This window comes from Macaca mulatta, chromosome 10 (genome assembly GCF_049350105.2).
Source record: "Macaca mulatta isolate MMU2019108-1 chromosome 10, T2T-MMU8v2.0, whole genome shotgun sequence".
Classification (NCBI taxonomy): Eukaryota; Metazoa; Chordata; class Mammalia; order Primates; family Cercopithecidae; genus Macaca; species Macaca mulatta.
The window spans coordinates 48,046,966-48,071,049 of NC_133415.1; positions in this window are offsets into that span (position 1 = coordinate 48,046,966).

Genomic DNA, 24,084 nt, shown 5'->3' on the forward strand with positions numbered 1-24,084 from the left:
TGATTTCACAGAACACAAAGAAGTTTCTCAGAAAGCTTCTTTCTCTTTGTTATCAGAGGATATTTCTTTGACCCTATTGTCTTCAAAGGGATCCGAAATATATGTTCTCAGATTCCACAGAAATAAGGCTAGCAAAGAGATCCTCGAAATACAGATGTAACTCTGTGAGATGAATTAACAGAACACTAAGCAGTTTCTCAGAAAGCTTCTTTCTAGATTTCATCTGAGGATATTTCCTTTTTCACCATAGCCCTCTATGGGCTTCCAAAAATCACTTTGCCAGTTCCACAAGAACTGTCTTAGCGAAAGGCTTCTTGAGGGGAAAGCTGTAACTCTGTGAGATGATTTCACAGAACACAAAGAAGTTTCTCAGAAAGGTTCTTTCTGTTTGTTATCGGAGGATATTTCCTTTGGCCCTATAGTCTGCAAAGAGATCCGAAATATCTGTTCTGAGATTCCACAGAAATAAGGCTAGCAAAGATTTCCACGAAATACAGATGTAACTCTGTGAGATGAATTAACAGAACACTAAGCAGGTTGTCAGAAAGCTTCTTTCCAGATTTCATCTGAGGTTATTTCCTTTTTTACCATAGCCCTTTATGGGCTTCCAAATGTCACTTTGCCAATTCCACAAGAACTGTCTTAGCGAAAGGCTTCTTGAGGGGAAAGCTGTAAGTCTGTGAGATGATTTCACAGAACAGAAAGAAGTTTCTCAGAAAGCTTCTTTCTCTTTGTTTTTGTTTTTTTTTTTTTTTTTTTTTTGAGACGGATTCTCGCTTTGTCACCCGGGCTGGAGTGCAGTGGCCGGATCTCAGCTCACTGCAAGCTCTGCCTCCCACGTTCATGACATTCTCCTGCCTCAGCCTCCCAAGTAGCTGGGACTACAGGCGCCCGCCACCTCGCCTGGCTAGCTTTTTGTATTTTTTAGTAGAGACGGGGTTTCGCCGTGTTAGCCAGGATGGTCTCGATCTCCTGACCTTGTGATCCGCCCGTCTCAGCCTCCCAAAGTGCTGGGATTAGAGGCTTGAGCCACCGCGTCCAGCTTTCTTTCTCTTTGTTATCGGAGGATATTTCCTTTGGCCCTATAGTCTTCAAAGGGATCCGAAATATCTGTTCTCAGATTCCACAGAAATAAGGCTAGCAAAGAGATCCACGAAATACAGATGAAACTCTGTGAGATGAATTAACAGAACACTAAGCAGTTTCTCAGAAAGCTTCTTTCTCTTTGTTTTTTTTTTGTTTGTTTTTTTTGTTTTTTTTGTTTTTTGAGACGGAGTCTCGCTGTATCACCCGGGGTGGAGTGCAGTGGCCGGATCTCCGCTCACTGCAAGTTCCGCCTCCCACGTTCACGCCATTCTCCTGCCTCAGCCACCGGAGTAGCTGTGACTACAGGCACCCGCCACCTCGCCTGGCTAGCTTTTTGTATTTTTTAGTAGAGACGGGGTTTCACTGTGTTAGTCAGGATGCTCTCAATTTCCTGACCTTGTGATCCGCCGGTCTCAGCCTCCCAAAGTGCTGGGATTAGTGGCTTGAGCCACCGCGCCCGGTTTTCTTTCTCTTTGTTATCAGAGGATATTTCCTTTGGCCCTATAGTCTTCAAAGGGATCCGAAATATCTGTTCTCAGATTCCACAGAAATAAGGCTAGCAAAGAGTTCTACGAAATACAGATGTAACTCTGTGAGATGAATTAACGGAACACCAAGCAGTTACTCAGAAAGCTTCTTTCCAGATTTCATCTGTGGATATTTCCTTGTTCACCATAGCCCTCTATGGGCTTCCAAATATCACTTTGCCAATTCCACAAGAACTGTCTTAGCGAAAGGCTTCTTGAGGGGAAAGCTGTAACTCTGTGAGATGATTTCACAGAACACAAAGAAATTTCTCAGAAAACTTATTTCTCTTTGTTATCGGAGGATATTTGCATTGGCCCTATAGTCTTCAAAGGGATCGGAAATATCTGTTCGCAGATTCCACAGAAATAAGGCTAGCAAAGAGATCCACGAAATACAGATGTAACTCTGTGAGATGAATTAAGAGAACACGAAGCAGTTTCTCAGAAAGCTTCTTTCCAGATTTCATCTGAGGATATTTCCTTTTTCACCATAGCCCTCTAACGGCTTCCAAATATCACTTTGCCAATTCCACAAGAACTGTCTTAGCGAAAGGCTTCTTGAGGGGAAAGCTGTAACTCTTTGGGATGATTTCACAGAATACAAAGAAGTTTCTCAAAAGCTTGTTTCTCTTTGTTATCGGAGGATATTTCCTTTGGTCCTATAGTCTGCAAAGGGATCCGAAATATCTGTTCTCAGATTCCACAGAAATAAGGCTAGCAAAGAGATCCAAGAAATACAGATGTAAATCTGTGAGTTGAATTGACAGAACACTAAGCAGTTTCTCAGAAAGCTTCTTTCCAGATTTCATCTGAGGATATTTCCTTTTTCACCGTAGCCCTCTAGGGGTTCCAAATATCACTTTGCCAATTCCACAAGAACTGTCTTAGCGAAAGGCTTCTTGAGGGGAAAGCTGTAACTCTGTGAGATGATTTCACAGAACAGAAAGAAGTTTCTCAGAAAGCTTCTTTCTCTTTGTTATCAGAGGATATTTCCTTTGGCCCTATAGTCTTCAAAGGGATCCGAAATATCTGTTCTCAGATTCCACAGAAATAAGGCTAGCAAAGAGATCCACGAAATACAGATGTAATACAGTGAGATGAATTAACAGAACACCGAGCTGTTTCTCAGAAAGCTTCTTTGCAGATTTCAACTGAGGATATTTCCTTTTTCACCCTAGCCCTCTACGGGCTTCCAAATATCACTTTGCCAATTCCACAAGAACTGTCTTAGAGAAAGGCTTCTTGAGGAGAAAGGTGTAACTCTGTGAGATGATTTCACAGAACACAAAGAAGTTTCTCAGAGAGCTTCTTTCTCTTTGTTATCGGAGGATATTTCCTTTGGCCCTATACTCTGCATAGGGATCCGATATATCTGTTCTCAGATTCCACAGAAATAAGGCTAGCAAAGAGATCCACGAAATACAGATGTAACTCTGTGAGTGGAAGTCACACATCACACTGCAGTTTCTCAGAAAGCTTCTTTCCAGATTTCATCTGAGGATATTTCCTTTTTCACCATAACCCTCTATGGGCTTCCAAATATCACTTTCCCACTTCCACAAGAACTGTCTTGGCGAAAGGCTTCTTGAGGGGAAAGCTGTAACTCTGTGAGATGATTTCACAGAACACAAAGAAGATTCTAATAAAGCTTCTTTCTCTTTGTTATCGGAGGATATTTCCTTTGGCCCTATAGTCTGCAAAGGGATCCGAAATATCTGTTCTCAGATTCCACAGAAATAAGGCTAGCAAGGAGATCCTCGAGATACAGATGTAACACTGTGAGATGAATTAACAGAACACTAAGCAGTTTCTCAGAAAGTTTCCTTCCAGATTTCATCTGAGAATATTTCCTTTTTCACCATGTCCCTCTATGGGCTTCCAAATATCACTTTGCCAATTCCACAAGAACTGTCTTAGCGAAAGGCTTCTTGAGGGGAAAGCTGTAACTCTGTGAGATGATTTCACAGAACACAAAGAAGTTTCTCAGAAAGCTTCTTTCTCTTTGTTATCAGAGGATATTTCTTTGACCCTATTGTCTTCAAAGGGATCCGAAATATATGTTCTCAGATTCCACAGAAATAAGGCTAGCAAAGAGATCCTCGAAATACAGATGTAACTCTGTGAGATGAATTAACAGAACACTAAGCAGTTTCTCAGAAAGCTTCTTTCTAGATTTCATATGAGGATATTTCCTTTTTCACCATAGCCCTCTATGGGCTTCCAAAAATCACTTTGCCAGATCCACAAGAACTGTCTTAGCGAAAGGCTTCTTGAGGGGAAAGCTTTAACTCTGTGAGATGATTTCACAGAACACAAAGAAGTTTCTCAGAAAGCTTCTTTCTCTTTGTTTTTGTTTTTGTTTTTTTTTTTGAGACGGATTCTCGCTCTGTCACCGGGGCTGGAGTGCAGCGGCCGGATCTCAGCTCATTGCAAGCTCCGCATCCCACGTTCATGACATTCTCCTGCCTCAGCCTCCAGAGTAACTGGGACTACAGGCGCCCGCCACCTCGCCTGGCTAGCTTTTTGTATTTTTTAGTAGAGACGCGGTTTCACCGTGTTAGCCAGGATGGTCTCGAACTCCTGACCTTGTGATCCGCCCGTCTAAGCCTCCCAAAGTGCTGGGATTAGAGGCTTGAGCCACCGCGTCCAGCTTTCTTTCTCTTTGTTATCGGAGGATATTTCCTTTGGCCCTATAGTCTTCAAAGGGATCCGAAATATCTGTTCTCAGATTCCACAGAAATAAGGCTAGCAAAGAGATCCACGAAATACAGATGTAACTCTGTGAGATGAATTAACAGAACACGAAGCAGTTTCTCAGAAAGCTTCTTTCCAGATTTCATCTGAGGATATTTCCTTTTTCACCGTAGCCCTCTATGGGCTTCCAAATATCACTTTGCCAATTCCAGAAGAACTGTCTTAGCGAAAGGCTTCTTGAGGGGAAAGCTGTAACTCTGTGAGATGATTTCACAGAACACAAAGAAGTTTCTCAGAAAATTTCTTTTTCTTTGTTATTGGCGGATATTTACTTTGGCCCTTTAGTCTTCAAAGGGATCCGAAATATCTGTTCTCAGATTCCACAGAAATAAGGCTAGCAAAGATATCCACGAAATACAGATGTAATTCTGTGAGATGAATTAACGGAACACAAAGCCGTTTCTCAGAAAGCTTCTTTCCAGATTTCATCTGAGGATATTTCCTTTTTCACCATAGCCCTCTATGGGCTTCCAAACATCACTTTGCCAATTCCCCAAGAACTGTCTTAGTGAAAGGCTTCTTGCGGGGAAAGCTGTATCTCTGTGAGATGATCTCACAGAACACAAAGAAGTTTCTCAGAAAGCTTCTTTCTCTTTGTTATCGGAGGATATTTCGTTTGGCCCTATAGTCTTCAAAGGGATCCGAAATATCTGTTCTCAGATTCCACAGAAATAAGGCTAGCAAAGAGATCCACGAAATACAGATGTAACTCTGTGAAATGAATTAACAGAACACCAAGCAGTTTCTCAGAAAGCTTCTTTCCAGATTTCATCTGAGGATATTTCCTTTTTCACCATAGCCCTCTACGGGGTTCCAAATATCACTTTGCCAATTCAACAAGAACTGTCCTAGCGAAATGCTTCTTGAGGCGAAAGCTGTAACTCTGTGAGATGATTTCAGAGAACACAAAGAAGTTTCTCAGAAAGCTTCTTTATCTTTGTTTTTTTGTTTTGTTTTGTTTTTTGAGACGGATTCTCGCTCTGTCACCCGGGCTGGAGTGCAGTGGCCGGATCTCAGCACACTGCAATCTCTGCCTCCCACGTTCATGACATTCTCCTGCCTCAGCCTCCCAAGTAGCTGGGACTACAGGAGCCCGCCACCTCGCCTGGCTAGCTTTTTGTATTTTTAGTAGAGACGGGGTTTCACCGTGTTAGCCAGGATGGTCTCGATCTCCTGACCTTGTGATCCGCCCGTCTCAGCCTCCCAAAGTGCTGGGATTAGAGGCTTGAGCCACCGCGTCCAGCTTTCTTTCTCTTTGTTATCGGAGGATATTTCCTTTGGCCCTATAGTCTTCAAAGGGATCCATAATATGTGTTCTCAGATTCCACAGAAATAAGGCTAGCAAAGAGATTAACGAAATACACATGTAACTCTGTGAGATGAATTAACAGAACACTAAGCAGTTTCTCAGAAAGCTTCTTTCCAGATTTCATCTGAGGATATTTCCTTTTTCACCATAGCCCTCTATAGGCTTCCAAATATCACTTTGCCAATTCCACAAGAACTGTCTTAGCGAAAGGCTTCTTGAGGGGAATGCTGTAACTCTGTGAGATGATTTCACAGAACACAAAGAAGTTTCTCAGAAAGCTTCTTTCTCTTTGTTATCGGAAGATATTTCCTTTGGCCCTATAGTCTTCAAAGGGATCCGAAATATCTGTTCTCAGATTCCACAGAAATAAAGCTAGCAAAGGGATCCACGACATAGAGATGTAACTCTGTGAGATGAATTAACAGAACACTTAGCAGTTTCTCAGAAAGCTTCTTTCCAGATTTCATCTGAGGATATTTCCTTTTTCTCCATAGCCCTCTATGGGCTTCCAAATATCACTTTGCCAATTCCACAAGAACTGTCTAAGCGAAAGGCTTCTTGAGGGGAAAGCTGTAACTCTGTGAGATGTTTTCACAGAACACAAGGAAGATTCTCAGAAAGCTTCTTTCTCTTTGTTATCGGAGGATATTTCCTTTGGCCCTATAGTCTTCAAAGGGATCCATAATATGTGTTCTCAGATTCCACAGAAATAAGGCTAGCAAAGAGATCCACGAAATACAGATGTAACTCTGTGAGATGAATTAACAGAACACCAAGCAGTTTCTCAGAAAGCTTCTTTCCAGATTTCATCTGAGGATATTTCCTTTTTCACTATAGCCCTCTAAGGGCTTCCAAATATCACTTTGCCAATTCCACAAGAACTGTCTAAGCGAAAGGATTCTTGAGGGGAAAGCTGTAACTCTGTGAGATGATTTCACAGAACACAAAGAAGTTTCTCAGAAAGCTTCTTTCTCTTTGTTATCGGAGGATATTTCCTTTGGCCCTATACTCTGCATAGGGATCCGAAATATCTGTTCTCATATTCCACAGAAATAAGGCTAGCAAAGAGATCCAAGAAATACAGATGTAAATCTGTGAGTTGAATTGACAGAACACTAAGCAGTTTCTCAGAAAGCTTCTTTCCAGATTTCATCTGAGGATATTTCCTTTTTCACCATAGCCCTCTAGGGGTTCCATATATCACTTTGCCAATTCCACAAGAACTGTCTTAGCGAAAGGCTTCTTGAGGGGAAAGCTGTAACTCTGTGAGATGATTTCACAGAACAGAAAGAAGTTTCTCAGAAAGCTTCTTTCTCTTTGTTATCAGAGGATATTTCCTTTGGCCCTATAGTCTTCAAAGGGATCCGAAATATCTGTTCTCAGATTCCACAGAAATAAGGCTAGCAAAGAGATCCACGAAATACAGATGTAATTCAGTGAGATGAATTAACAAAACACCGAGCTGTTTCTCAGAAAGCTTCTTTGCAGATTTCAACTGAGGATATTTCCTTTTTCACCCTAGCCCTCTACGGGCTTCCAAATATCACTTTGCCAATTCCACAAGAACTGTCTTAGAGAAAGGCTTCTTGAGGAGAAAGGTGTAACTCTGTGAGATGATTTCACAGAACACCAAGAAGTTTCTCAGAGAGCTTCTTTCTCTTTGTTATCGGAGGATATTTCCTTTGGCCCTATACTCTGCATAGGGATCCGAAATATCTGTTGTCAGATTCCACAGAAATAAGGCTAGCAAAGAGATCCACGAAATACATATGTAACTATGTGAGATGAATGAACAGAACACCAAGCAGTTTCTCAGAAAGCTTCTTTCCAGATTTCATAGGAGGATATTTCCTTTTTCACCATAGCCCTCTATGGGCTTCCACATATCACTTTGCCAATTCCGCAAGAACTGTCTTAGCGAAAGGCTTCTTGAGGGGAAAGCTGTAACTCTGTGGGATGATTTCACAGAACACAAAGAAGTTTCTCAGAAAGCTTCTTTCTCTTTGTTATCGGAGGATATTTACTTTGGCCCTATAGTCATCAAAGGGATCCGAAATATTTGTTCTCAGATTCCACAGAAATAAGGCTGGCAAAGAGATCCATGAAATACCGATGTAACTCTGTGAGATGAATTAACAGAAAACTAAGCAGTTTCTCAGAAAGCTGCTTTCCAGATTTCATCTGAGGATATTTCCTTTTTCACCATAGCCCTATATGGGCTTCCAAATATCACTTTGCCAATTCCACAGGAACCGTCTTAGCGAAAGGCTTCTTGAGGGGAAAGCTGTAACTCTGTGAGATGATTTCACAGAACACAAAGAAGTTTCTCAGAAAGCTTCTTTCTCTTTGATATCGGAAGATATATCCTTTGGCCCTATAGTCTTCAAAGGGATCCGATATATCTGTTCTCAGATTCCACAGAAATAAGGCTAGCAAAGAGATCCACGAAATACAGATGTAACTCTGTGAGTGGAAGTCACACATCACACTGCAGTTTCTCAGAAAGCTTCTTTCCAGATTTCATCTGAGGATATTTCCTTTTTCACCATAACCCTCTATGGGCTTCCAAATATCACTTTCCCACTTCCACAAGAACTGTCTTAGCGAAAGGCTTCTTGAGGGGAAAGCTGTAACTCTGTGAGATGATTTCACAGAACACAAAGAAGTTTCTCAGAAAGCTTCTTTCTCTTTGTTATCGGAGGATATTTCCTTTGGCCCTATAGTCTTCAAAGGGATCCGAAATATCTGTTCTCAGATTCCACAGAAATAAGGCTAGCAAGGAGATCCTCGAGATACAGATGTAACACTGTGAGATGAATTAACAGAACACTAAGCAGTTTCTCAGAAAGTTTCCTTCCAGATTTCATCTGAGAATATTCCTTTTTCACCATGTCCCTCTATGGGCTTCCAAATATCACTTTGCCAATTCCACAAGAACTGTCTTAGCGAAAGGCTTCTTGAGGGGAAAGCTGTAACTCTGTGAGATGATTTCACAGAACACAAAGAAGTTTCTCAGAAAGCTTCTTTCTCTTTGTTATCAGAGGATATTTCTTTGACCCTATTGTCTTCAAAGGGATCCGAAATATATGTTCTCAGATTCCACAGAAATAAGGCTAGCAAAGAGATCCTCGAAATACAGATGTAACTCTGTGAGATGAATTAACAGAACACTAAGCAGTTTCTCAGAAAGCTTCTTTCTAGATTTCATATGAGGATATTTCCTTTTTCACCATAGCCCTCTATGGGCTTCCAAAAATCACTTTGCCAGATCCACAAGAACTGTCTTAGCGAAAGGCTTCTTGAGGGGAAAGCTGTAACTCTGTGAGATGATTTCACAGAACACAAAGAAGTTTCTCAGAAAGCTTCTTTCTCTTTGTTTTTGTTTTTGTTTTTTTTTTTGAGACGGATTCTCGCTCTGTCACCGGGGCTGGAGTGCAGCGGCCGGATCTCAGCTCATTGCAAGCTCCGCATCCCACGTTCATGACATTCTCCTGCCTCAGCCTCCAGAGTAACTGGGACTACAGGCGCCCGCCACCTCGCCTGGCTAGCTTTTTGTATTTTTTAGTAGAGACGCGGTTTCACCGTGTTAGCCAGGATGGTCTCGAACTCCTGACCTTGTGATCCGCCCGTCTAAGCCTCCCAAAGTGCTGGGATTAGAGGCTTGAGCCACCGCGTCCAGCTTTCTTTCTCTTTGTTATCGGAGGATATTTCCTTTGGCCCTATAGTCTTCAAAGGGATCCGAAATATCTGTTCTCAGATTCCACAGAAATAAGGCTAGCAAAGAGATCCACGAAATACAGATGTAACTCTGTGAGATGAATTAACAGAACACGAAGCAGTTTCTCAGAAAGCTTCTTTCCAGATTTCATCTGAGGATATTTCCTTTTTCACCGTAGCCCTCTATGGGCTTCCAAATATCACTTTGCCAATTCCAGAAGAACTGTCTTAGCGAAAGGCTTCTTGAGGGGAAAGATGTAACTCTGTGAGATGATTTCACAGAACACAAAGAAGTTTCTCAGAAAACTTCTTTTTCTTTGTTATTGGCGGATATTTACTTTGGCCCTTTAGTCTTCAAAGGGATCCGAAATATCTGTTCTCAGATTCCACAGAAATAAGGCTAGCAAAGATATCCACGAAATACAGATGTAATTCTGTGAGATGAATTAACGGAACACAAAGCCGTTTCTCAGAAGGCTTCTTTCCAGATTTCATCTGAGGATATTTCCTTTTTCACCATAGCCCTCTATGGGCTTCCAAACATCACTTTGCCAATTCCCCAAGAACTGTTTTAGTGAAAGGCTTCTTGCGGGGAAAGCTGTATCTCTGTGAGATGATCTCACAGAACACAAAGAAATTTCTCAGAAAACTTCTTTCTCTTTTTTATCGGAGGATATTTCCATTGGACCTATAGTCTCCAAAGGAATCGGAAATATCTGTTCTCAGATTCCACAGAAAAAAGGCTAGCAATGAGCTCCACGAAATACAGATGTAACTCTGTGAGGTGAATTAACAGAACACCAAGCAGTTTCTCAGAAAGCTTCTTTCCAGATTTCATCTGAGGATATTTCCTTTTTCACCATAGCCCTCTATGGGATTCCAAATATCACTTTGCCAATTCCACAAGAACTGTCTTAGCGAAAGCCTTCTTCGGGGAAAGCTGTAACTCTGTGAGATGATTTCACAGAACACAAAGAAGTTTCTCAGAAAGCTTCTTTCTCTTTGTTATCGGAGGATATTTCCTTTGGCCCTATAGTCTTCAAAGGGATCCGAAATATCTGTTCTCAAATTCCACAGTAATAAGGCTAGCAAAGAGATCCACGAAATACAGATGTAACTCTGTGAGATGAATGAACAGAACACTAAGCAGTTTCTCAGAAAGCTTCTTTCCATATTTCATCTGAGGATATTTCCTTTTTCACCATAGCCTTCTATGGGCTTCCAAATATCACTTTGCCAATTCCACAAGAACTGTCTTAGCTAAATGCTTCTTGAGTAGAAAGCTGAAATTCTGTGAGATGATTTCAGAGAACACAAAGAAATTTCTCAGAAAGCTTTTTTCTCTTTGTTATCGGAGGATATTTCTTTTGGCCCAATAGTCTTCAAAGGGATCCCAAATATCTGTTCTCAGATTCCACAGAAATAAGGCTAGCAAAGAGATCCACGAAATACAGATGTAACTCTGTGAGATGAATTAACAGAACACCAAGCAGTTTCTCAGAAAGCTTCTTTCCAGATTTCATCTGAGGATATTTCCTTTTTCACCATAGCCCTCTATGGGCTTCAAAATATCACTTTGCCAATTTCACAAGAACTGTCTTAGTGAAAGGCTTCTTGAGGGGAAAGCTGTAAGTCTGTGAGATGATTTCACAGAACACAAAGAAGTTTCTCAGAAAGCTTCTTTCTCTTTGTTATCGGAGGATATTTCCTTTGGCCCTATAGACTTAAAAGGGATCCGAAATATCTCTTCTCAGATTCCACAAAAATAAGGCTAGCAAAGAGATCCACGAAATACAGATGGAACTCTGTGAGATGAATTTACAGTACCCCAAGCAGTTTCTCAGAAAGCTTGTTTCCAGATTTTATCTGTGGATATTTCCTTTTTCACCATAGCCCTCTATGGGCTTCCAAATATCACTTTGCCAATTCCAGAAGAACTGTCTTAACGAAAGGCTCCTTGAGGGGAAAGCTGTAACTCTGTGAGATGATTTCAAAAAACACAAAGAAGTTTCTCAGAGAGCTTCTTTCTCTTTGTTATCAGAGGATATTTCCTTTGGCCCAATAGTCTTCAAAGGGATCCAAAATATCTGTTCTCAGATTCCACAGAAATAAGGCTAGCAAAGAGATCCACGAAATACAGATGTAACTCTGTGAGTGGAAGTCACACATCACAAAACAGTTTCTCAGAAAGCTTCTTCCCAGGTTTTTTCTGAGGTTATTTTCTTTTTCACCACAGTCTTCAATGGGCTTCCAAATATCACTTTGCAAATTCCACAAAAACAGGCTTAGCGAAAGGCTTCTTGAGGGGAAGGCTGTAACTCCGTGAGATGAATTAACAGAACACTAAGCAGTTTCTCAGAAAGCTTCTTTCCAGATTTCATCTGACGATATTTCCTTTTTCACCTAAGACCTACAGGGGCATCGAAATATCACTTTGCAAATTCCACAAGAACAGGCCTAGCGAACGGTTTCTTGATGGGAAAGCTGGAAGTCTGTGAGATGATTTCAGAAAACACAAGGAAGTTTCTCAGAAATCCTCTTTCTCTTTGTTATCGGTGGATATTTCCTTTGGCCCTATAGTCTTCAAAGGGATCCGAAGTATCAGTTGTCAGATTCCTCAAATATAAGACTGGCAAACAGATCCACGAAATAGAGATGAAACTCTGTGAGTGGAAGTCACACATCACAAAGCGGTTTTCTCAGAAAGCTTCTTTTTCAGTTTTACTCTGAGGTTTATTTCTTTTTCACAATAGCCCTCTATGGGCTTCCTAATATCACTTTGCAAATTCCACAAGAACAGGCTTAGCAAACGACTCCCTGAGGGGAAGGTGTAACTCTGTGAGATGAATTAACAGAACACTAAGCAGTTTCTTAGAAAGCTTCTTTCCAGATTTTATCTGAGGATACTTCATTTTTCACCGTCACCCTCTATGGGCATCCAAATATCACTTTGAAAATTCCTAAAGAACAGGCTTAGCGTAAGGCTTCTTGAGGGGAAAGCTGGAAGTCTGTGAGATGATTTCACAGAACACAAAGAAATTTCCCAGAAAGCATCCTTCTCTTTGTTATCGGAGGATATTTCCTTTGGCGCTATAGCCTTTAAAGGGATCTGAAATATCAGTTCTCAGATTCCACAGAATTAAGGCTAGCAAAGAGTTCCACGAAATACAGATGTAACGCTGTGAGATGAATTAACAGAACACCAAGCAGTTTCAGAAAGCTTCTTTCCAGATTTCATCTGAGGATATTTCCTTTTTCACCATAGCCCTCTATGGGCTTCCAAATATCACTTTGCCAATTCCACAAGAACTGTCTAAGCGAAAGACTTCTTGAGGGGAAAGCTGTAACTCTGTGAGATGATTTCACAGAACACAAAGAAGTTTCTCAGAAAGCTTCTTTCTGTTTGTAATCGGAGGATATTTCCTTTGGCCCAATAGTCTTCAATGGGATCCGAAATATCTGTTCTCAGATTCCACAGAAATAAGGCTGGCAACGAGATCCACGAAATACAGATGTAACTCTGTGAGATGAATTAACAGAACACTAAGCAGTTTCTCAGAAAGCTTCTTTCCAGATTTCATCTGAGGATATTTCCTTTTTCACCATAGCCTTCTAAGGGCTTCCAAATATCACTTTGCCAATTCCACAAGAACTGTCTTAGCTAAATGCTTCTTGAGTAGAAAGCTGAAATTCTGTGAGATGACTTCAGAGAACACAAAGAAATTTCTCAGAAAGCTTTTACCTCTTTGTTATCGGAGGATATTTCCTTTGGCCCTATAGACTTCAAAGGGATCCAAAATATCTGTTCTCAGATTCCACAGAAATAAGGCTAGCAAAGAGATACACGAAATACAGATGTAACTCTGTGAGTGGAAGTCACACATCCCAAAACAGTTTCTCAGAAAGCTTCTTCCGAGGTTTTTTTGTTGATATTTTGTTTTTCACCACAGTCCTCTATGGGCTTCCAAATATCACTTTGCAAATTCCACAAAAACAGGCTTAGCGAAAGGCTTCTTGAGGGGAAGGGTGTAACTCCGCGAGATGAATTAACAGAACACTAAGCAGTTTCTCAGAGAGCTTCTTTCCAGATTTCATCTGAGGATATTTCCTTTTTCACCTAAGCCCTACAGGGGCAACGAAATATCACTTTGCAAATTCCACAAGAACAGGCCTAGCGAACGGTTTCTTGAGGGGAAAGCTGGAAGTCTGTGAGATGATTTCACAGAACACAAAAATTTCTCAGAAAGCTTCTTACTCTTTGTTATCGGAGGATATTTCCTTTGGACCTATAGTCTTCGAAGGGATCCGAAATATCTGTTCTCAGATTCCACAGAAATAAGGCTAGCAAAGAGATCCACGAAAAACAGATATAACTCTGTGAGATGAATGAAAAGAACACTAAGCAGTTTCTCAGTATGCTTCTTTCCAGATTTCATCTGATCATATTTCCCTTTTCACCATAGCCCTCTAGGGGCTTCCAATATCACTTTGCCAATTCCACAAGAACTGTCTTAGCTAAAGACTTCTTGAGGGGAAAGCTGTAACTCAGTGAGATGATTTCACAGAACACAAAAAAGTTTCTCAGAAAGCTTCTTTCTCTTTGTTATCGGAGGATATTTTCTTTGGCCCTATAGTCTTCAAAGGGATCCGAAATATCTGTTCTCAGATTCCACAGAAATAAGGCTAGCAAAGAGATCCACGAAATACAGATGTAACTCTGTGAGATGAATTAACAGAAAACTAAGCAGTTTCTCAGAAAGCTTCTTTCCAAATTTCATCTGAGGATATTTCCTTTTTCACCAAGGCCTTCTATGGACTTCCAAATATCACTTTGCCAATTCCACAAGAACTGTCTTAGCGAAAGGCTTCTTGAGGGGAAAGCTGTAACTCTGTGAGATGATTTCACAGAACACAAAGAAGTTTCTCAGAAAGCTTCTTTCTCTTTGTTTTCGGAGGATAGTTTTTTTGGCCCTATAGTCTTCAAAGGGATCCGAAATATCTGTTCTCAGATTCCACAGAAATAAGGCTAGCAAAGAGATCCTCGAAATACAGATGTAACTCTGTGAGATGAATTAACAGAACACTAAGCAGTTTCTCAGAAAGCTTCTTTCCAGATTTCATCTGAGGATATTTCCTTTTTCAACATAGCCCTCTATGGGCTTCCAAGTATCACTTTGCCAATTCCACAAGAACTGTCTTAGCGAAAGGCTTCTTGAGGGAAAAGCTGTAACTCTGTGAGATGATTTCACAGAACACAAAGAAGTTTCTCAGAAAGCTTCTTTCTCTTTGTTATCTTTGGATATTTCCTTTGGCCGTATATTCTTCAAAGGGATCCGAAATATCTGTTCTCAGATTCCACAGAAATAAGGCTAGCAAAGAGATCCATGAAATACAGATGAAACTCTGTGAGATGAATTAACAGAACACCAAGCAGTTTCTCAGAAAGCTTCTTTACAGATTTCATCTGAGGATATTTCCTTTTTCACCATAGCCCTCTATGGGCTTCCAAATATCACTTTGCCAATTTCAGAAGAACTGTCTTAGTGAAAGGCTTCTTGAGGGGAAAGCTGTAACTCTGTGAGATGATTTCACAAAACACAAAGAAGTTTCTCAGAAAGCTTCTTTCTCTTTGTTATCGGAGGATATTTCCTTTGGTCCTATAGACTTCAAAGGGATCCGAAATATCTGTTCTCAGATTCCACAGAAATAAGGCTAGCAAAGAGATCCACGAAATACAGATGTAACACTTTGAGATGAATTAACAGTACACCAAGCAGTTTCTCAGAAAGCTTGTTTCCAGATTTCATCTGTGGATATTTCCTTTTTTACCATAGCCCTCTAAGGGCTTCCAAATATCACTTTGCCAATTCCAGAAGAACTGTCTTAACGAAAGGCTCCTTGAGGGGAAAGCTGTAACTCTGTGAGATGATTTCAAAAAACACAAAGAAGTTTCTCAGAGAGCTTCTTTCTCTTTGTTATCAGAGGATATTTCCTTTGGCCCAATAGTCTTGAAAGGGATCCAAAATATCTGTTCTCAGATTCCACAGAAATAAGGCTAGCAAAGAGATCCACGAAATACAGATGTAACTCTGTGAGTGGAAGTCACACATCACAAAACAGTTTCTCAGAAAGCTTCTTCCCAGGTTTTTTCTGAGGTTATTTTCTTTTTCACCACAGTCTTCAATGGGCTTCCAAATATCACTTTGCAAATTCCACAAAAACAGGCTTAGCGAAAGGCTTCTTGAGTTGAAGGCTGTAACTCCGTGAGATGAATTAACAGAACACTAAGCAGTTTCTCAGAAAGCTTCTTTCCAGATTTCATCTGAGGATATTTCCTTTTTCACCTAAGACCTACAGGGGCATCGAAATATCACTTTGCAAATTCCACAAGAACAGGCCTAGCGAACGGTTTCTTGATGGGAAAGCTGGAAGTCTGTGAGATGATTTCAGAAAACACAAGGAAGTTTCTCAGAAATCCTCTTTCTCTTTGTTATCGGTGGATATTTCCTTTGGCCCTATAGTCTTCAAAGGGATCCGAAGTATCAGTTGTCAGATTCCACAAATATAAGACTGGCAAACAGATCCACGAAATACAGATGAAACTCTGTGAGTGGAAGTCACACATCACAAAGCGGTTTTCTCAGAAAGCTTCTTTTTCAGTTTTACTCTGAGGTTTATTTCTTTTTCACAATAGCCCTCTATGGGCTTCCTAATATCACTTTGCAAATTCCACAAGAACAGGCTTAGCAAACGACTCCCTGAGGGGAAGGTGTAACTCTGTGAGATGAATTAACAGAACACTAAGCAGTTTCTCAGAAAGCTTCTTTCCAGATTTTATCTGAGGATACTTCATTTTTCACCGTCACCCTCTATGGGCATCCAAATATCACTTTGAAAATTCCTAAAGAACAGGCTTAGCGAAAGGCTTCTTGAGGGGAAAGCTGGAAGTCTGTGAGATGATTTCACAGAACACAAAGAAATTTCCCAGAAAGCTTCCTTCTCTTTGTTATCGGAGGATATTTCCTTTGGCGCTATAGCCTTTAAAGGGATCTGAAATATCAGTTCTCAGATTCCACAGAATTAAGGCTAGCAAAGAGTTCCACGAAATACAGATGTAACGCTGTGAGATGAATTAACAGAACACCAAGCAGTTTCAGAAAGCTTCTTTCCAGATTTCATCTGAGGATATTTCCTTTTTCACCATAGCCCTCTATGGGCTTCCAAATATCACTTTGCCAATTCCACAAGAACTGTCTAAGCGAAAGACTTCTTGAGGGGAAAGCTGTAACTCTGTGAGATGATTTCACAGAACACAAAGAAGTTTCTCAGAAAGCTTCTTTCTCTTTGTTATCGGAGGATATTTCCTTGGAACTATAGTTTTCAAAGGGATCCGAAATATCTGTTCTCAGATTCCACAGAAATAAAGCCAGCAACGAGATCCACGAAATACAGATGTAACTCTGTGAGATGAATGAACAGAACACTAAGCAGTTTCTCAGAAAGCTTCTTTCCAGATTTCATCTGAGGATATTTCCTTTTTCACCATAGCCTTCTAAGGGCTTCCAAATATCACTTTGCCAATTCCACAAGAACTGTCTTAGCTAAATGCTTCTTGAGTAGAAAGCTGAAATTCTGTGAGATGACTTCAGAGAACACAAAGAAATTTCTCAGAAAGCTTTTACCTCTTTGTTATCGGAGGATATTTCCTTTGGCCCTATAGACTTCAAAGGGATCCAAAATATCTGTTCTCAGATTCCACAGAAATAAGGCTAGCAAAGAGATACACGAAATACAGATGTAACTCTGTGAGTGGAAGTCACACATCCCAAAACAGTTTCTCAGAAAGCTTCTTCCGAGGTTTTTTTGTGGATATTTTGTTTTTCACCACAATCCTCTATGGGCTTCCAAATATCACTTTGCAAATTCCACAAAAACAGGCTTAGCGAAAGGCTTCTTGAGGGGAAGGGTGTAACTCCGCGAGATGAATTAACAGAACACTAAGCAGTTTCTCAGAGAGCTTCTTTCCAGATTTCATCTGAGGATATTTCCTTTTTCACCTAAGCCCTACAGGGGCATCGAAATATCACTTTGCAAATTCCACAAGAACATGCCTAGCGAACGGTTTCTTGAGGGGAAAGCTGGAAGTCTGTGAGATGATTTCACAGAACACAAAAAATTTCTCAGAAAGCTTCTTACTCTTTGTTATCAGAGGATATTTCCTTTGGACCTATAGTCTTCGAAGGGATCCGAAATATCTGTTCTCAGATTCCACAGAAATAAGGCTAGCAAAGAGATCCACGAAAAACAGATATAACTCTGTGAGATGAATGAAAAGAACACTAAGCAGTTTCTCAGAATGCTTCTTTCCAGATTTCATCTGATCATATTTCCCTTTTCACCATAGCCCTCTAGGGGCTTCCAATATCACTTTGCCAATTCCACAAGAACTGTCTTAGCTAAAGACTTCTTGAGGGGAAAGCTGTAACTCAGTGAGATGATTTCACAGAACACAAAAAAGTTTCTCAGAAAGCTTCTTTCTCTTTGTTATCGGAGGATATTTTCTTTGGCCCTATAGTCTTCAAAGGGATCCGAAATATCTGTTCTCAGATTCCACAGAAATAAGGCTAGCAAAGAGATCCACGAAATACAGATGTAACTCTGTGAGATGAATTAACAGAAAACTAAGCAGTTTCTCAGAAAGCTTCTTTCCAAATTTCATCTGAGGATATTTCCTTTTTCACCAAGGCCTTCTATGGACTTCCAAATATCACTTTGCCAATTCCACAAGAACTGTCTTAGCGAAAGGCTTCTTGAGGGGAAAGCTGTAACTCTGTGAGATGATTTCACAGAACACAAAGAAGTTTCTCAGAAAGCTTCTTTCTCTTTGTTATCGGAGGATAGTTTTTTTGGCCCTATAGTCTTCAAAGGGATCCGAAATATCTGTTCTCAGATTCCACAGAAATAAGGCTAGCAAAGAGATCCTCGAAATACAGATGTAACTCTGTGAGATGAATTAACAGAACACTAAGCAGTTTCTCAGAAAGCTTCTTTCCAGATTTCATCTGAGGATATTTCCTTTTTCAACATAGCCCTCTATGGGCTTCCAAGTATCACTTTGCCAATTCCACAAGAACTGTCTTAGCGAAAGGCTTCTTGAGGGGAAAGCTGTAACTCTGTGAGATGATTTCACAGAACACAAAGAAGTTTCTCAGAAAGCTTCTTTCTCTTTGTTATCTTTGGATATTTCCTTTGGCCGTATAGTCTTCAAAGGGATCCGAAATATCTGTTCTCAGATTCCACAGAAATAAGGCTAGCAAAGAGATCCATGAAATACAGATGAAACTCTGTGAGATGAATTAACAGAACACCAAGCAGTTTCTCAGAAAGCTTCTTTACAGATTTCATCTGAGGATATTTCCTTTTTCACCATAGCCCTCTATGGGCTTCCAAATATCACTTTGCCAATTTCACAAGAACTGTCTTAGTGAAAGGCTTCTTGAGGGGAAAGCTGTAACTCTGTGAGATGATTTCACAAAACACAAAGAAGTTTCTCAGAAAGCTTCTTTCTCTTTGTTATCGGAGGATATTTCCTTTGGTCCTATAGACTTCAAAGGGATCCGAAATATCTGTTCTCAGATTCCACAGAAATAAGGCTAGCAAAGAGATCCACGAAATACAGATGTAACACTTTGAGATGAATTAACAGTACACCAAGCAGTTTCTCAGAAAGCTTGTTTCCAGATTTCATCTGTGGATATTTCCTTTTTCACCATAGCCCTCTAAGGGCTTCCAAATATCACTTTGCCAATTCCAGAAGAACTGTCTTAGCGAAAGTCTCCTTGAGGGGAAAGCTGTAACTCTGTGAGATGATTTCGCAAAACACAAGGAAGTTTCTCAGAGAGCTTCTTTCTCTTTGTTATCAGAGGATATTTCCTTTGGCCCATTAGTCTTCAAAGGGATCCAAAATATCTGTTCTCAGATTCCACAGAAATAAGGCTAGCAAAGAGATCCACGAAATACAGATGTAACTCTGTGAGTGGAAGTCACACATCACAAAACAGTTTCTCAGAAAGCTTCTTCCCAGGTTTTTTCTGAGGATATTTTCTTTTTCACCACAGTCTTCTATGGGCTTCCAAATATCACTTTGCAAATTCCACAAAAACAGGCTTAGCGAAAGGCTTCTTGAGGGGAAGGCTGTAACTCCGTGAGATGAATTAACAGAACACTAAGCAGTTTCTCAGAAAGCTTCTTTCCAGATTTCATCTGAGGATATTTCCTTTTTCACCTAAGACCTACAGGGGCATCGAAATATCACTTTGCAAATTCCACAAGAACAGGCCTAGCGAACGGTTTCTTGAGGGGAAAGCTGGAAGTCTGTGAGATGATTTCAGAAAACACAAAGAAGTTTCTCAGAAATCCTCTTTCTCTTTGTTATCGGTGGATATTTCCTTTGGCCCTATAGTCTTCAAAGGGATCCGAAGTATCAGTTGTCAGATTCCACAAATATAAGACTGGCAAACAGATCCACGAAATAGAGATGAAACTCTGTGAGTGGAAGTCACACATCACAAAGCGGTTTTCTCAGAAAGCTTCTTTTTCAGTTTTACTCTGAGGTTAATTTCTTTTTCACAATAGCCCTCTATGGGCTTACTAATATCACTTTGCAAATTCCACAAGAATAGGCTTAGCAATCGACTCCCTGAGGGGAAGGTGTAACTCTGTGAGACGAATTAACAGAACACTAAGCCGTTTCTCAGAAAGCTTCTTTCCAGATTTTATCTGAGGATATTTCATTTTTCACCATCACCCTCTATGGGCATCCAAATATCACTTTGAAAATTCCTAAAGAACAGGCTTAGCGAAAGGCTTCTTGAGGTGAAAGCTGGAAGTCTGTGAGATGATTTCACAGAACACAAAGAAATTTCCCAGAAAGCTTCCTTCTCTTTGTTATTGGAGGATATTTCCTTTGGCGCTATAGTCTTCAAAGGGATCTGAAATATCAGTTCTCAGATTCCACAGAATTAAGGCTAGCAAAGAGATCCACGAAATACAGATGTAACTCTGTGAGATGAATTAACAGAACACCAAGCAGTTTGAGAAAGCTTCTTTACAGATTTCATCTGAGAATATTTCCTTTTTCACCATAGCCCTCTATGGGCTTCCAAATATCACTTTGCCAATTCCACAAGAATTGTCTTAGCGAAAGGCTTCTTGAGGAGAAAGCTGTAACTCTGCGAGATGATTTCACAGAACACAAATAAATTTCTCATAAAGCTTCTTTCTCTTTGTTATCGGAGGATATTTCCTTTGGCCCTATAGTCTTCAAAGGGATCCGAAATATCTGTTCCCAGATTCCACAGAAATAAGGCTAGCAAAGAGATCCACAAAATACCGATATAACTCTGTGAGATGAATGAAAAGAACACTAAGCAGATTCTCAGAAAGCTTGTTTCCAGATTTCATCTGAGGATATTTCCTTTTTCAACATAGCCCTCTATGGGCTTCCAAGTATCACTTTGCCAATTCCACAAGAACTGTCTTAGCGAAAGGCTTCTTGAGGGGAGAGCTGTAACTCTGTGAGATGATTTCACAGAACACAAAGAAGTTTCTCAGAAAGCTTCTTTCTCTTTTTTATCTTTGGATATTTCCTTTGGCCCTATAGTCTTCAAAGGGATCCGAAATATCTGTTCTCAGATTCCACAGAAATAAGGCTAGCAAAGAGATCCATGAAATACAGATGTAACTCTGTGAGATGAATTAACAGAACACCAAGCAGTTTCTCTGAAAGCTTCTTTCAAGATTCATCTGAGGATATTTCCTTTTTCAACATAGCCCTCTATGGGCTTCCAAATATCACTTTGCCAATTCCAGAAGAACTGTCTTAGCGAAAGTCTCCTTGAGGGGAAAGCTGTAACTCTGTGAGATGATTTCACAAAACACAAAGAAGTTTCTCAGAGAGCTTCTTTCTCTTTGTTATCAGAGGATATTTCCTTTGGCCCAATAGTCTTCAAAGGGATCCAAAATATCTGTTCTCAGATTCCACAGAAATAAGGCTAGCAAAGAGATCCACGAAATACAGATGTAACTCTGTGAGTGGAAGTCACACATCACAAAACAGTTTCTCAGAAAGCTTCTTCCCAGGTTTTTTCTGAGGATATTTTCTTTTTCACCACAGTCTTCTATGGGCTTCCAAATATCACTTTGCAAATTCCACAAAAACAGGCTTAGCGAAAGGCTTCTTGAGGGGAAGGCTGAAACTCCATGAGATGAATTAACAGAACACTAAGCAGTTTCTCAGAAAGCTTCTTTCCAGATTTCATCTGAGGATATTTCCTTTTTCACCTAAGACCTACAGGGGCATCGAAATATCACTTTGCATATTCCACAAGAACAGGCCTAGCCAACGGTTTCTTGAGGGGAAAGCTGGAAGTCTGTGAGATGATTTCAGAAAACACAAAGAAGTTTCTCAGAAATCCTCTTTCTCTTTGTTATCGGTGGATATTTACTTTGGCCCTATAGTCTTCAAAGGGATCCGAAGTATCAGTTGTCAGATTCCACAAATATAAGACTGGCAAACAGATCCACGAAATAGAGATGAAACTCTGTGAGTGGAAGTCACACATCACAAAGCGGTTTTCTCAGAAAGCTTCTTTTTCAGTTTTACTCTGAGGTTAATTTCTTTTTCACAATAGCCCTCTATGGGCTTACTAATATCACTTTGCAAATTCCACAAGAACAGGCTTAGCAAACGACTCCCTGAGGGGAAGGTGTAACTCTGTGAGACGAATTAACAGAACACTAAGCAGTTTCTCAGAAAGCTTCTTTCCAGATTTTATCTGAGGATATTTCATTTTTCACCGTCACCCTCTATGGGCATCCAAATATCACTTTGAAAATTCCTAAAGAACAGGCTTAGCGAAAGGCTTCTTGAGGGGAAAGCTGGAAGTCTGTGAGATGATTTCACAGAACACAAAGAAATTTCCCAGAAAGCTTCCTTCTCTTTGTTATCAGAGGATATTTCCTTTGGCGCTATAGTCTTCAAAGGGATCTGAAATATCAGTTCTCAGATTCCACAGAATTAAGGCTAGCAAAGAGATGCACGAAATACAGATGTAACTCTGTGAGATGAATTACCAGAACACAAAGCAGTTTTAGAAAGCTTCTTTCCAGATTTCATCTGAGGATATTTCCTTTTTCACCATAGCCCTCTATGGGCTTCCAAATATCACTTTGCCAATTCCACAAGAATTGTCTTAGCGAAAGGCTTCTTGAGGAGAAATCTGTAACTCTGCGAGATGATTTCACAGAACACAAATAAATTTCTCATAAAGCTTCTTTCTCTTTGTTATCGGAGGATATTTCCTTTGGCCCTATAGTCTTCAAAGGGATCCGAAATATCTGTTCTCAGATTCCACAGAAATAAGGCTAGCAAAGAGATCCACGAAATACAGATGTAACTCTGTGAGATGAAGTAACAGAACACTAAGCAGTTTCTCAGGAAGCTTCCTTCCAGATTTCATCTGAGGATATTTCCTTTTTCAACATAGCCCTCTATGGGCTTCCAAGTATCACATTGCCAATTCCACAAGAACTGTCTAAGCGAAAGGCTTCTTGAGGGGAAAGCTGTAACTCTGTGAGATGATTTCACAGAACACAAAGAAGTTTCTCAGAAAGCTTCTTTCTCTTTGTTTTCTTAGGATATTTCCTTTGGCCCTATAGTCTTCAAAGGGATCCGAAATATCTGTTCTCAGATTCCACAGAAATAAGGCTAGCAAAGAGATCCACGAAATACAGATGTAACTCTGTGAGATGAATTAACAGAACACCAAGCAGTTTCTCTGAAAGCTTCTTTCCAGATTTCATCTGAGGATATTTCCTTTTTCACCATAGCCCTCTAAGGGCTTCCAAATATCACTTTGCCAATTTCACAAGAACTGTCTTAGTGAAAGGCTTCTTGAGGGGAAAGCTGTAACTCTGTGAGATGATTACTCAGAACACAAATAAATTTCTCATAAAGCTTCTTTCTCTTTGTTATCGGAGGATATTTCCTTTGGCCCTATAGTCTTCAAAGGGATCCGAAATATCTGTTCTCAGATTCCACAGAAATAAGGCTAGCAAAGAGATCCACAAAATACAGATATAACTCTGTGAGATGAATGAAAAGAACACTAAGCAGTTTCTCAGAAAGCTTGTTTCCAGATTTCATCTGAGGATATTTCCTTTTTCAACATAGCCCTCTATGGGCTTCCAAGTATCACTTTGCCAATTCCACAAGAACTGTCTTAGCGAAAGTCTCCTTGAGGGGAAAGCTGTATCTCTGTGAGATGATTTCACAAAACACAAAGAAGTTTCTCAGAGAGCTTCTTTCTCTTTGTTATCAGAGGATATTTCCTTTGGCCCAATAGTCTTCAAAGGGATCCAAAATATCTGTTCCCAAATTCCACAGAAATAAGGCTAGCAAAGAGATCCACGAAATACAGATGTAACTCTGTGAGTGGAAGTCACACATCACAAAACAGTTTCTCAGAAAGCTTCTTCCCAGGTTTTTTCTGAGGATATTTTCTTTTTCACCACAGTCTTCTATGGGCTTCCAAATATCACTTTGCAAATTCCACAAAAACAGGCTTAGCGAAAGGCTTCTTGAGGGGAAGGCTGAAACTCCATGAGATGAATTAACAGAACACTAAGCAG